At 38.0% G+C, this 14268-nt stretch overlaps 1 non-coding gene across 1 annotated transcript in view; it reads left to right on the top strand.

The window, feature by feature from the left end:
- Window positions 1-8879, top strand: part of LOC120473826 (uncharacterized) — a 34155-nt gene extending 25276 nt beyond the window's left edge. The window contains exon 3 of the transcript XR_016152167.1: window positions 8096-8879. This is a non-coding gene — a transcript (uncharacterized LOC120473826). The remainder of the gene's footprint in view (window positions 1-8095) is intronic.
- The last annotated feature ends 5389 nt before the right edge of the window (window positions 8880-14268 follow it).

The following is a 14268-nucleotide window of genomic DNA, read 5'->3' as shown; positions in this document are numbered from 1 at the left end:
TCTTACGGGGTTGGAACAACATGAGGGTGAGTAAATACTGACAGAATTTTCATTTTTGGGTGAACTAACCCTTTAAAATACAATAGGTGCATAATTGATGATCAGTTAAGCACTACTACTATTTAAAGTTGTGACCAAGCCAAGATGCACATACTAGACTTGGTCAAGCCTTGATTTTTCAGTTATCCTGGATTTGTTAAATTCTACTTTTGTGCAATAGCCCCTGGATACTGTTTTTCACCGCCCTTTGCTGTTATTTTTGTAGGCAAATGTGAGACATTGGTAATACACATACATGTCTGCGGCGTCTTCTGAACAAAACAAGGATGTGAGTTTGCTGACGTATGACAACGCCCTTTGCAGGAAACCGCAATGATTGGTCAAAGTTGCAGAAACGTTGCAGTGATTGGTCCAAATTGCAAATCGCACTGAATTCACAGGGATTTGTTGAATTTGTGTTAATAGTTGCGATCGCGACGTCGCGAAATCCTGGGGGAACTGATTAGGTTTTGCAAACCCACATCCTCCCCATCCACCTTTGAGCTCTGTCTTCATGATCCCCTGCAGGGGGTCTGCTTTATTCCCTGTAATGTCTTGCAAAGCAGATCAGAGTCAGAGCCTGATGCCAAACCTGCAATGAAGTTTTATCCAGTATCACTTTATAGCACCTTTAACCCCTTAAGTGTCACCCCCCCCCCCCCCTTTTGAATTTTTTTCACCCCCCCCCCTCGTTTTAAAGAAGACACTTGGCAGATTTTTGTAGAAGTGAAATAAATTATGAATGTGAAACAGAAAATATATATTTTCAAAACCTGGCAACTCTAAAACTGCTAAAAAATCAAAGCCAAAAATCTGAATAAGTTGTGTTTGAAATTTTAGGTTGATATCTCAAAAAATGAGCTTTCAGTGAGATTTTGTTTGGGCGCAGTACCAAACTTTTTCACTAGGGCACAACCAGACTCCATTACTGCCCATATAAGGGCGCCTCCATTTGCATATGAAATAATAATTATTATAATTATAATATAATTGAATGGAGGCTTTCTTTTGAACTCTTGGCATGAAAACAAACAGGTTTCTACCCTTCTTTCATGATTTTTCATGTTCATCACAATTTCAAAATAAAGGTCTAAACACGCCTTAGAGTATGAAAATATTCTTGTTGCAAATTGATAAATTACAGCTCCTCTGTAATATATTTTGAAAATCAATCACCATATACGAAAACTAGAGATTCTAAGCTTTCAAATGATATATAGTTTGTCAAGATTAGTTTAGGTTTAGTATAGGATAATACTGTTTTAAAAATGTAATGGATTTGGGCCCCCTGGTGGGCAGTGACACTTAAGGGGTTAAGGATAACACCGTTGTTTTATTTATATTCATGATTGGCCAAAAACTCTTACTTGCTGATTTGCAATTCTCTGAACTGAAATGGACGACTCACAGTGTTATTTCCTTATAACCTGAAGTGCAGTTGTATATGGTCTATGTGGTATTTTTTATTTTTTTTCTGTCAAATTACTCATGACAGATTTTAATGCTCTTGTCTTACAGCTTATGTCCTGAGATGTGCAACTCTACCGGACTGGGAACCAATTGAGGAGGCCAAGCTCAAGAAAGCCTTTGTCAACAAGTGTAGGGCCAGAGCAGGCTCCAAGGAGTAGGCCACTGACTTTCTACGTGGACCTGTAAAAGTTCTGTAAAAGTGTTTTTTGATTTTTCTAATGTTAATTTGCACTTCCAGGCCACCGTATTTTTAAAGGGATACTCCACTTTTTTTGGAAATATGCTCATTTTACAACTCCCCTGGAGTTAAACTGTTGAGTTTTACCTTTTTTGAATCCATTCAGCCGATCTCCGGTTCTGGCGGTACCACTTTTAACATAGCTTAGCATACATCATTAAAGTCCACAAGACCATTAGCATTTCTCAGAAAAAAATTACCAAAGTGTTTTGATATTTTTCCTATTTAAAACTTGACTCTTCTATAGTTACATCGTGCGCTAAGACAGACGGAAAATGTAAAGTTGTGATTTTCTAGTCTGATATGACTAAGAACTATACTCTCATTCCTGCGTAATAATCAGGAAACTTCACTGTCGTACCATGAGTGCAGCTTTTAACGTGACCAGGACTAAGTTTACCGGGAATAGTCATTGCGCCTGTTGCACTCATGGTACGGCAGTGAAGTGTCTTGATTATTACGCAGGAATGAGAGTATAGTTCCTAGTTATATCAGTCTTAGTCTTAGTGCACGATGTAACTATAGAAGAGTCAAATTTTAAATAGGAAAAATATCGAAACACTTTGGTAATTTTTTTGAGAGAAATGCTAATGGTCTTGTGCACTTCAGTGATGTATGCTAAGCTATGCTAAAAGTGGTGCTGCCAGAACCGGAGATCGGCTGAATGGATTCAAAAAAGATAAACTCAACAGTTTAACTCTGGGGGAGTTGTAAAATGAGCATATTTCAAAAAAAAAGTGGAGTATCCCTTTAATCTGTGAGCCTAACATTGTTCCATGTATCCCACGTTCCGGTTGCTGCAGTGTTAATAAAGATAATTCATCTTTAAATTGCATTCTCAATTTGTTCTTGTATTTCTCAAATATACCTCAGATATCATTCTCATATATAGCTTCAATAAGACATTAAAAAGAAATAATCGAGACGTTGGACACACAATAATAAGATCTCTTTTAAGGCTCATAATTCTCAGATTTGTCTCATTAAAGTCTCAGATTCATCTCATGTTATTCTCTTTAATTCTCCTTCAAATAACCAAGACATAATTGAGATCAGGGGTATACAATTATGAGATCTCCGCTGTTTATCCCACTTCTCAAGTATTGCTCAATTGGTTTTCTCAATTTAACCTCCTTTGTCTTACTGGTGTCTCGTCTCTTTCTAGCTTATGTCTTGCTCCTAAGGGACCCTTAGGAGAAGTAACTCAGAAACAAATGAACACAGAATGATATGAATATGAGAAGCTCAAATTGATCTCAAGAGATGAGATTGAACAACAGATGAGCAACACATTTTTCCTATGGGATTGAAATAAGTGATGTGTATTGTTTCCAAACGGAAGTGCGTCGCGAAGTTCAATAAAAAGTGGTCCATTGCGTGAGTCTCACGGCGAATGCGTGAGTTGGCAGCTCTGGATAAAGTTACCGGAGTTCTCACGTGAGACTTTTTTTTTCGACCCTGTTGTGGTAACGTTACAGCTGGTGAAGTTTTTCTCTTGGGAAGTTGAGGAAACAAGTCGTCAGTGAAATGTTTGGAAATTTCCAGAGAAAATAAAATTAACCCATTGTTTCTTCAGAGGCTCGGATGAAGGAACTAAATATACTTTTGCATTCGTGTGTACATCCGAACACTGATCAACAGCCATGCTTCGACTGCGCAGCTCCGTCTCGTCTGTCACTGAACATGGGCTGGCATATGCAAATATTTTGGGTCATACATATTAATGATCCCGACTTTTACGTCAGAGTCGGTATTATGTGGAGATTCGCCCGTTTTTCAGGTGTTTTTCAAAAACGAGATTTAAGTAAGAAGGAGAAAACAATGATGTTTGAGACTCACTGTATGTCATGTCCATGTACTGAACTCTTGTTATGTAACTATGCCAACATAAATTCAATTTCACATTATAGGGCACCTTTAAGGTTATTGTTGCCAAGAAAAGAGATTGTTTGTTAGTTTAACCATTTTTTGAATCATGTTTTTTGTATTTTAGGTGAATGTTACAAGTAAAGTGATCCAGTTGACTGAGGATACACAGTCAATGACTCGCAGCAATCAAAGATTGCTAAGACGACCCTATGAAGTGGCAGATAAAACCAGTGGATTATTGTTGACTGTCTGAGGAGGAGATATCCTTGTGACCGGGAAGTGGTACACAATTAAGAATGTCTCAATTCGTCAATTTGATGGTTGCACTTGTTTGTCAACTACCAAGCAGTCTGTTCTGACAATTGTGCCTGATTTAACAAGTGATGTTGCACAAGTAATTGACCCATTTAACCTGTTTACCTTCAGTCCGTGCGTCGGCACACTGAAGTGTTTTATTTTTTTTATTTAGTTACTATCAGATTTAATGTTATATGTGTAATGACGTCTTTTCAACGTCCGACTTTTGTGACAAAGACGTTGAAAAGACGTCTTTTGGACATCAGTTTGCTCAACAGTTCGAAAAATGTTTTGTCAAAACCTGGTCTTTTGTCATGAATCTATGATTTTGACTATGGCTACTTGGAGCGCAAATATCAGCCTACAAGGGTCAACTTGGACAGAATAGGCAATAATATAGGACTCAAATCTATTCAGACTCTTTGTCTGGTAAGAAACATCCCTTTGAGTTTTGGTGACATTGTGCCAGAAGGAAACCAGAACTGGACATTTCTGTTTCTCCTACTGCAGATAATTAACATCATATTCTCTCCATCTGTTACACTAGGTATGACTCCACATTTGAAGCATTTAATAATGGAACATCATGACTTGTTCAAACACTTGTGACCAGGTAGATAACTGATTCCTAAACATCATTTTATGTTACATACCCATCTTGTATTAGAAAAATTGGACAGTTAAGACAAAGGTGGAGTATGCGATTTCAGGCAAAACACAGGATTTTCAAAAGCACACTTAACTTAAAGAACTTCACAGTACCAAAAACAGCAAATGTCCATAGCATCCAATTGTGAAACATCTCCTTTGAACCATGCTGAGTACAAACCTTTGAAAACATTTAATGTGGACAATGAAGAAAATAGTGAAATGTTTGCCCAAGCCCTGCACGCTGAAGCAAAAGATATCTCTACTAACTGGGTAAAGATCAGTGGGGTAGAGTACAGAGCTGGGTTAGTCATTTGGAGTGGCACAGAACAGGAAATGCCTGTGTTTTGCGGAATAAAAAAAAATGCTTTTAGTCAACAGTGTGATTTACTTCATAGTGAACAAGCTTATGGTTGACCATTTCAGTGAGCACTTTCATGCCTATAACATGTTTGAAAGCGATGCAAAAGATGTGATGAAAGAAGACTGTCTTCAAATGTATAAGCCTATTGACTTACAAAGTGCTTAAATGGTGGAGATGAGAGCCTTTATATTGTACCATTATTTTCTCTGAAAAATGTGCATACATTTAAATTAAGTCATTTAGCAGACGCTTTTATCCAAAGCAACTTACAACTAAGGTGGCTATTTCCTAGTGATGGGAAGTTCGGATCATTTTACTGATTCGGATCTTTGAGTCTCGTTCAGTAAAATGAACGAATCTTTTATCGAGTCATTTCGTTCATTTCGGTCATTTCAAAATTATATATTTAAAATGTCATGTTAAAGGTGCAATGTGTAACAAAGTTGAGTATCTATTAACAGAAATGCAATATGAAATCCATAACTATGTTTTCAGTGGTGTATAAAGAACTTACTTAATTAGCCGTAATGTTTTTATTACCTTAGAACGAGACATTAATAGCTCCATAACCGAGGGAATCCCCTTCTATGAAGGTCGCCATGTTGTGACGTCATATTCCTACCGTAGCCGAACGCGAACAAACAGCGCTACAGAACGCGTTTCATCACTACCTTGAAAGAGAAGTAGCGGAAAGCTGGAAGCTAGCCTTACACTCCGTGAGTAGTGACTTTTCCCTTGTGAGTGGTGTAAAATATGTAGTTAGGATTGTTTCATGTAACTTAGTTCTCCCTCGCTGTGTTATGGGTTTGTTATGTTGGGGATAGATGTGCTGTTACGTTCGCGAGACAGCTGATGATTAGTATTCATGTCATTGACCGTAAAACAGTACGTTACAGGAATTACTAACCCGTCGATAGAGACTTTTACTAAAGTCTTTTATCACTAAAGTCGATCGCGAAGAATTTTAAAAATCAGAGAAAAAAGCCTATTGTGTGTAGTAAATAGTATCTATGGGATGCGGAGATGCCATGATTGTAACAGCGCGCGCACTTCCGACCTTTGGACTCATGCAGACGCGTCCCAGCTCAGCCACAGTAACAGCTCATATTAGCCAGCTAAACTATTACTACCCTGTTAGAAAAAATATATAGCTGCTCCCTCGCTGTATTATGGGTTTGCTACAGTATGTGGGGAGAAATGTGCTGCTGGTTACGTTTGTGAGACAATCAGCTGATTATTATTTTATTAAATTATATATTAAAACCCTTGATCCTCACCTGACTATGGCTTTTTAAACAGACAGTATTCATGATGTGGTTTATAATGGACTGTGGTACAGAAACAGTGACAATGTTACACACTCTTGGCTTCCTATGGCTATTCTCTGCTGTCTCAGCCGACGAGATGTTTGTCCCGTTTTAGCAACCGTAGCTTCTTCCAAAGGGAGGGGTGAGCAGTGGGCTGAGCCCTTAGTGCAAACCTGGTGCAAGCTCGCAACCGAACCACTAGATGTCGCTAAAAGTCACACATTGCTCCTTTAAATATCCCAAAACGTCTAGTACTTACGAAAATCTTAATTACATTTGTAAAAATAACATAAATAATGCAGCCAAAGCCAATAAGCAACTGAAATAACTGTAACGTTAGCTATTAATTAGTTGCTGGGTCTCAAGTTCAGGCTATTGCAGTCTGACCCTGTTATAGTTCACCTCACCTCCTGATCCGAGACGTTCTTTGCTTTGCAACTTCATATTTATCAGGTTTGTTCTCCTCCTCTCATGTCTCGAGACGTTAGCTGTTGACTCGTCAGTGTCTGACTCTGATCTGTGCTGTCTGCTGGCCGTGCCATGCGATATAGCAGGACCGGAAAGAGAAATGATTAGTTCATCTCTCGAGTTCGGCGGGTCCGAGTCTTTCATTCTTCCAGTCAGTCCCATTAAGTCTATGCTTTCAGTACCGGAAAGGGGAATGATTAGTTCATTTGAGTCTTCGGGTTTGAGTCCGTCGTTCTTTTCTCACGTGGCCACGGGTCTCGCATCAAATACAACATTAGATTCGTATTATTGACTGCGTCTGAATATTGTGTTATATAGGCATTAAAATACAAAATATGTTCAATAAACATTATAAACAAAGGTTCCATTATTCCTTATTCCTTATTATTGTCCCTGTCCGTCTCTTTGCCATTTTTAACATCTCTTTTTACAGGTTGTGTTATTTACAAAATCATTTTATAAGAGTGCACCAGTGTAAATAAAACTTATTTACACACAATATTTTGTCAGTTGCTACATTTTAATCTAATTCAAAGTGCAAACTTAGTGAAATCACACTCCCTGTGTTAAGAACAATAACACACTGCTTGAGTTAAAAGTAACACAAAATGTGTTGTCCTTAACTAGACACACAGGTGTGTTAAGATATAACACAGGTTGTGTTGTTTTTAACACATCCATTTTAAGAGTGTGTACTCTGATTATACACTTTTCGAATTACCTATTTCCTTTTCTTGCACCACTTTATTTTCCCCTTAATATATTTGAATCACTCCCACCCTCCTGTTTTTCTAGCAACATAATATAATTTATTTCTCAAAATAAATAAAAGGAAAGATTGACAATATAGTTTTTTTCTATCCATCCATCATAATTTTATTAACACTACCTCTAACTCTGCTACTTTAACATTTTCTCTTCCGCCTTTTTCACGTACACTTTTTGCATTACCTCTAGCTTTTGTCTTCTATCCATATATCTGTCATGTAATTAGTAACATGCTCTGCCTCTATGGACCTATCACCTGCTTTACAACTATCGCTCTTCTTTTTTCACATTATGTCCATCGCATCAAACGACTAAATGTTTATTTTATCCTCTGTCTAGTTTGCTCCTGCTTTTGGCATAAAAGTTGCTATGATAAGTATGTGAAGCCCAAACCTGACCTTTTAACACCGGTGTATTTTATAAAATTCTACCTAAATGAAATGATTAACCCAAAAATTAACATTCACTAATTATTTTCTCACCCATCAAAAATGTATATGGCTTTTTTGATGAAAAATAATGTGCATATTTGATGGCCAGGGATTGATTTTTTTATTTTTTATTTTACTTTTTTTGGGTTAACTTTTCTTTCCCGAATTTTTTATTTTTTTTTTATGTGTAAAAAAGGTTTCTCTTTCCAACCCCACCATCCCCCTCATCCAACCACAGAATTCTGAAGAAGAGTTTTCCAGTGAGAACTTGTCTGATCAGGACTATTTAGCTGATTCTTTTGACAGTTCAGAAGAGAGCACAGTTTCTTTAGAACTTGAGCATCCGAAACAAATCTCGAACAAACAATATGTATCCTGCATTAAATCAACTGGAGAAACTAAAAATGGCAGGCAATGTCAAGAGAACCACATAGTTATACATTCTCTGCTGAAATATCCAGTTCAAGTATCAGATGTCCTCTAAACAAAAATGACTGGTAATACTGAAGAAAAGTCTATAGAGTATAGGACAAGAACTGGACAAATTCCATGTGTACAGTCTAATGTATCCTCTACAGTAAACAAAAAGAATTACTGCTACATTTGTTGCAAACCACAGTCAAAATTTGCAAGGCACTTACAAGGCAAATCCATGAAACAACAAACATGGATGTTGCTTGGGTCTTGGCACTTCCAAAATGTTCAAAAGAACGCAAACAAATGCTGGACAAACTGAGGAACAAAGGGAATTGTGAACACAATGCTGGGGTTTTAGCGATGAATATAAATCAGAAGATTATGTTCCTTGCATGTACTGCCATGCCATGTTTCTTCGGAGAGATCTGTGGCGACACATTCGAAATTGCCTTTCCAAACCAGAGAAAGTGGAAATGGATGGTATTGAGCCAGGAAGGACCAGGGTCTTATCTTTGGCAACCATGTCTAACGCAACCAGTGTTGTGCCTGAACGCATTCAATGAACGATAGTTCATGAACCATATTTTGGGCGAATGTGAACTGAACATACTGCATTACTGCCTCATGAACGTTACTGTGAATGCGTTCATTCTGGTGTTTTTGAACGCACGCTCTCTCAGTTTAGCTTCTCTACAGAGCCTTCCAGGCGAAACCCCGACTAAAACATATTATAAAACAATATATATTTAATGAATAGTGTATCTAAATATCATGTCAGGAGTTCTGAAGTGCTCCTTCTCTGAGCTCACGCTGCTTCCGTTTGCACTTTTGGAATTCAAACATTATCAACTCGATATTGATATCGAGTATTGAGTCGGATGACGATATTGATTCGAACTTGATATCGTTTTATCGAGAACAATTATATCGCGGTATTGAATCAATATCTATTTAAGACGTGGCTAAATGTAATTTATGACCTTGTATGGAAAATCCGGATGTTTTAGTGACGTTATGGCTTAAAATTCTTCTTATTAAAGTTAATAACTTACAACCATAAAGAGTCTTTCCCCCCTGGAATTTAGAACTCTAAATTGGTGAGTTTAGAAGAAATTTACAGATTAAAACGTATATGTTTAAACTCCATCTAAATGTGGATTTTGAAGGTTTTATTTGATGATGATGATGATGCAGTCCTCCCTCAAATATGAAACTAAGTCCATGTCACCATCAAGTGTATCAAATATATAGCCTACTTGATTGAAACTTGTATCATAGACAACATGCACATTGTGGTGTGGTTTCCTTTGCTGCTCTATAAACCTATGAATACACAGACCATGATTTCTGTGTGAACTGGTTATTTTGTAGACATCTTTTGAAAATGAAACAGTTGCATGAGTTTGAGGGAGATACAATTAATTCTCTTTTATAATATATATTTTTAAAAGTCAGAGTTGTGTAAATATACATACTTTTGTTGAAAAAAAAAAAGTAAAAAGTAAAAAATTTAAAAATAACGTAATTATGAGAAGTGCCCTTTTTTCACTTGAGCGTCGGCCCCTCAAAATGTCTGCACGTCCCTGGCTGTGGCAATAATAATCACAGGTTTTTAAAAAACATCATTTTTAAAAAAGTTTGCAACCTATGGAAAAAAAGAAATGAAAGCGTAAGCGTAAGTTCTACCAGAAAGACTTCACTGCCATGTCATTAATTTATAATTCCACGCTACCAATCTCAGCTTGAGATCGAATATAAAATAAAAGACTGATCTCACTGTTCCATATTGTTGCCTGCAGGTGTTGTACCAAAGTTTTTTTTTTACACACGTCCTTCACGCAGCTCACTGTCACAAAAAACTATTGTAGACTTTGATTTCTACGATTTAGATGACAATCAAATCCCACCTTCTCCTCAGTCCGTGCGTTGGAGCAGCCTCATCCAAACTAGGGAATATCCGTGGTCCCAACTGCCCTCTGACAGAATTGTCTGATAAAAGTCAAACTGGTTGGTAATAAGTGAAGCTGGTAATGCTGTTTGTGGAGTTGTTCAATTCTCCTCTGCTGAGATCTTTAGAGGTTTAAACATATCATCTTCAGTTGATTTCATCGAATGTTGTGGTTGGAAGTCAGTTGTAGTTCTTGCGTTCATCTTTCCTTCGGTGATTCTGCTGATTAACAGCAGGTGTTCATCTCTACTACTCAATCGTCACTTAATTAATCACTTAACTATTCACTCAAATGAAAAAAATCTGAGAACTTATAACTTTTGTTTTCTTATAAACTTAAATTAATTTATGTAATCAGTTACATCAAAAGTAATGAGTTAGCTTCCCAGACAGCAAACTGACATTGAATCAACGTGGAAACGACGTCTCTCATGACATTGAAACAACGTTGATTTTGCTCATCGAATTAACGTTGAACCAACGTCAGACGCGGCATTCTTCAAAGCTAAATGAAAATCGAAAATTGGTTTGCTTTCATAACGTTGAAACAACGTGTTGATTTCAAGTTGATTTTGAAAGGATGACGCGTCTGACGTTGGTTCAACGTTAATTCGATGAGCAAAACAATGTCAGATCAACGTTGTTTCGATGTCATATTTCCACGTTGATTCAATGTCAGTTTGCTATCTGGGTTCACACATTGAATTGGACTTTGTGTGTGATGTTGTGAGCTAGCAGTAATTGCAGGTGCTCTAAGTTCATTTGTCATTTCACTGTTTTTACCCAATAAAGTGAAGTTTTAGCTTTTTTTAGTATTTAAATGCAGTGTAAAGTTTGATCGTGTATTCAGAACTATTATTGTTTTAGTGACTCAATGAAAATAAGTTCAGAGAACTCATAACTATTGTTTTTAATAAACTTAAATTATTTTAGGTAATCAGTTACCTCAAAAGAAATGAGTTAGGTGAACTTGTTGGGTTTTACAGTGTGTGTTGGATCCTGTTGAACGTTTGCAAGCTCCCGTTCGTTCTACATTTACTCGATGATTTTCTACTAATAGATTTTTCTCAAAGCACGGTGCTGGACTCGCTTAGATCACTATTCAACGAATTGGGCGTTCCCCTCTCAATCGAGAAAACTATAGGTCCTTCTACTTCCCTGGAATTTCTAGGTATCGTTCTCGTTTCAGTTCAGATGCGAGCTTCTCTTCCTAATGACAAACTTCTCAGGATTAGGTCGGTCCTAGAATCTTTTCTCGTAGCCCACATGGTTTCAAAATGTGACATGCGCTCTCGGGCATCTTAATTTCGCAATGATGTAAAGAGTCAGTCCCTCCAGGATTTCGCGGGCCTTTTTTGTGATTGTTGCGGCCTAAAATGCCTGATGTTGCGGCCGCTTTTTTAAAAAGTTGCGATGTTCTTCTGCATGTTTTTATAGGTTAAAACGGCAAAGATAGATAGATTTTTACTTAAAATGCCCATATTTTGCTTTTTGGCTTTTCCCCTTTCCTTTATTGTGTTGTTATATTTTTTGTGCATGTTATAGGTTTACTAAGAGAGAAAAGTCCAAAGTCCACCCCAAAGGGACTTATTATGTCCCACAGAAAACAGCTGTTCATCATCTGCATCTGCTCTATTGTAGTCCAGAATTGACTTAAGAGACAAAGTCACACACTTTGTAACACATGAACAAACTAACTAACCATTAGTAACCATAAAAGGCAAAACAAACGATTTAAAGACACAGCAAAACCTAACAAACTAAGTTTCTTTTTTTTTTAAACAAGATCTGCACCTGCAAAAAAGTCAATGTGCAGAACCTCACAAACATTAAGCAGCATTTATGTTGCAAGATGCCAATACTAATAAAGTGCAAAATACAGTTTTAGGAATAGCCACTAAAGTTAAATGGTGGAAAAACCAAATGTTTGATAATGTATTTTAATATAGCTAATATAATATAATATAGCCGCATATCCAATAAAGCTGTTCTCATTTGCTTAATTTTTTTTTTGTCAGACAATAGAACGAGTCGGCTAGCTATTTTTTATGTGTAAAATTTTCTGAATTGAGAGAGTTCGGGAACTGGGTGAACTAATGCACTGTGATAGTAGCCTATTACAAGTGATAAACACAAGAAAAGAAAGGAAAATAAAATGGTCAAACTCAATTCTTTAAATATAAAACAAAAGAGAAGCAGATAAGTGATAAGTCCGTGGAAACAACACTGCTCATTCGCGTCTGTCAGCTGCCGTGCTGCTCCTCTACTGCACAGGGACGCAGAGAGAGGTGTGGCGGCAGGGAGAAAGCAAACCTCGCGCTCGCAGGATTGCGCTGGCAACATTTGGTTACTGAGGTTTGTCCAAAAAGCCGCTAGATTTGTCTCTAGTCGCTTTTTTTATATCACTAAATATAGCGACAAAGACTAAGTTGGCAACATTGGCCTTTTCTGTTATTTTTGTAGGTAGCCTAAATGTGAGACGTTGGCAGTCCACATCTGCTGCGTCTTCTGAACAAAACAAGTGAGTTTGCTGACGTATGACGACGCTTTGCAGGAGACCGCGGCGCGATAATTCGTCAAAGTTGCAGAAAAGTTGCGGTGATTTTTCAAAATTGCAAGGCGCACTGAATTCACGTGGATTTGATGAAGTTGCGTTAATAGTTGCGATCGCGACATCGCGAAATCCTGGAGGGACTGAAGAGTCTGTTTGGGTCTGATCAATGAGGAATTCGCATATCATAATTAATAATTATTCATACAGATTTGGATCAGACCAGTCTTACTAAATCTCCCATTGAGGGAAGCTTGTCAATTCTACCCGCATGCATACATGTGCATCTCTGCAAATAATCACAAATTAATTGTAATTAATTGCACGGACCACGTTTTACAAGACAGGCAAAATTAATTATCTCAATTAAGTTATAGAGTTTATGAAAAGTAATTCTGTGGCCACAAGAATTAGTTTTCCTGCTCTATAAACAAATACCTTTTAGGTATTTTTAGTTACAGCTTGTAGCGTTTTGATCGGCATATCAGGGCCCATGTAATGAGCAGGCAGAATCAGTCAAAAATGAGCATAATTGCATTTGCTAAGCCAACTACTTAAGCATTTACTATGTTACAATGATACATGTATTTACAAACATTAAAACACAAACTAAGACGAAGCGGGGCGTTTAGACAAATAGTACATGTGTAAATTAGTTGGAGAGGGTGAGAGAGAGAGCATGGAGAGAGGGAGAGACAGGGTTACATTCACTTAAGACAGTCATCCTTTCTGACACACCACGAAGACCTCATCTTAATGCTTCTTAGAAGCGCTGAAAGAAGATATACTTCAAAGCATATTTGGTCTGTGTGTGTCGCGGGCTCGTTGCTCGGCCCGGTCGGATAGAGGTGCTTACCTGTGCGCGCAGGTCACGTGGAGAGCGGCCGCAGCGTTCTTACATGGCCCGTCCCGGCGCGTGCATGGTTGGTCGCTTGCGCGTGGCTCCTTTGCTCTGTGGGGAGTCACGTGGCGTTCGTTGGCATTCGGCGCGAGTGTTTGAGAGGCTTAAAGTCTTCAAGGTGACGTTACCTGAGGAAATAGTTCGACAAAGTCCACCTTCTTTCCTGGGAGGCAAACTTGGTAGTAAACTTAAAGAAGAGGTGAGCTGTAGACAAACAAAAGAAGAGATCCATGGTCGGATCAGATTCCCGTAAGGGTTACATGATCCTGACACGTTGGGTTGCCAGGGAGAAGAGAACGTCCAACGGGCGTTCACATTTATACTGCTTGAAGACACCCAACCTCTTCCTGTGGCTGGGCCAATGGGCATGTGTAGAAGTTGCCCGCGGGAACTCTCGGTTTATTGTCCTTTGTTCTCTAAAGGGATGCACGTGGGCATGTGTGGGAGGGTTACAGTTTCGTGTCATTCTTCATTGATGGTAAAACATTAAAAATACACTTTACTTTATATCTCTATGCATATTCGGGTGTTTCATTCGATAAGCATTCTGGA

The sequence above is a fragment of the Pimephales promelas genome, chromosome 3 (assembly GCF_988280905.1).
Source record: "Pimephales promelas chromosome 3, fPimPro1.hap1.1, whole genome shotgun sequence".
Classification (NCBI taxonomy): Eukaryota; Metazoa; Chordata; class Actinopteri; order Cypriniformes; family Leuciscidae; genus Pimephales; species Pimephales promelas.
This window is presented reverse-complemented; position numbering and strand designations above follow the sequence as displayed.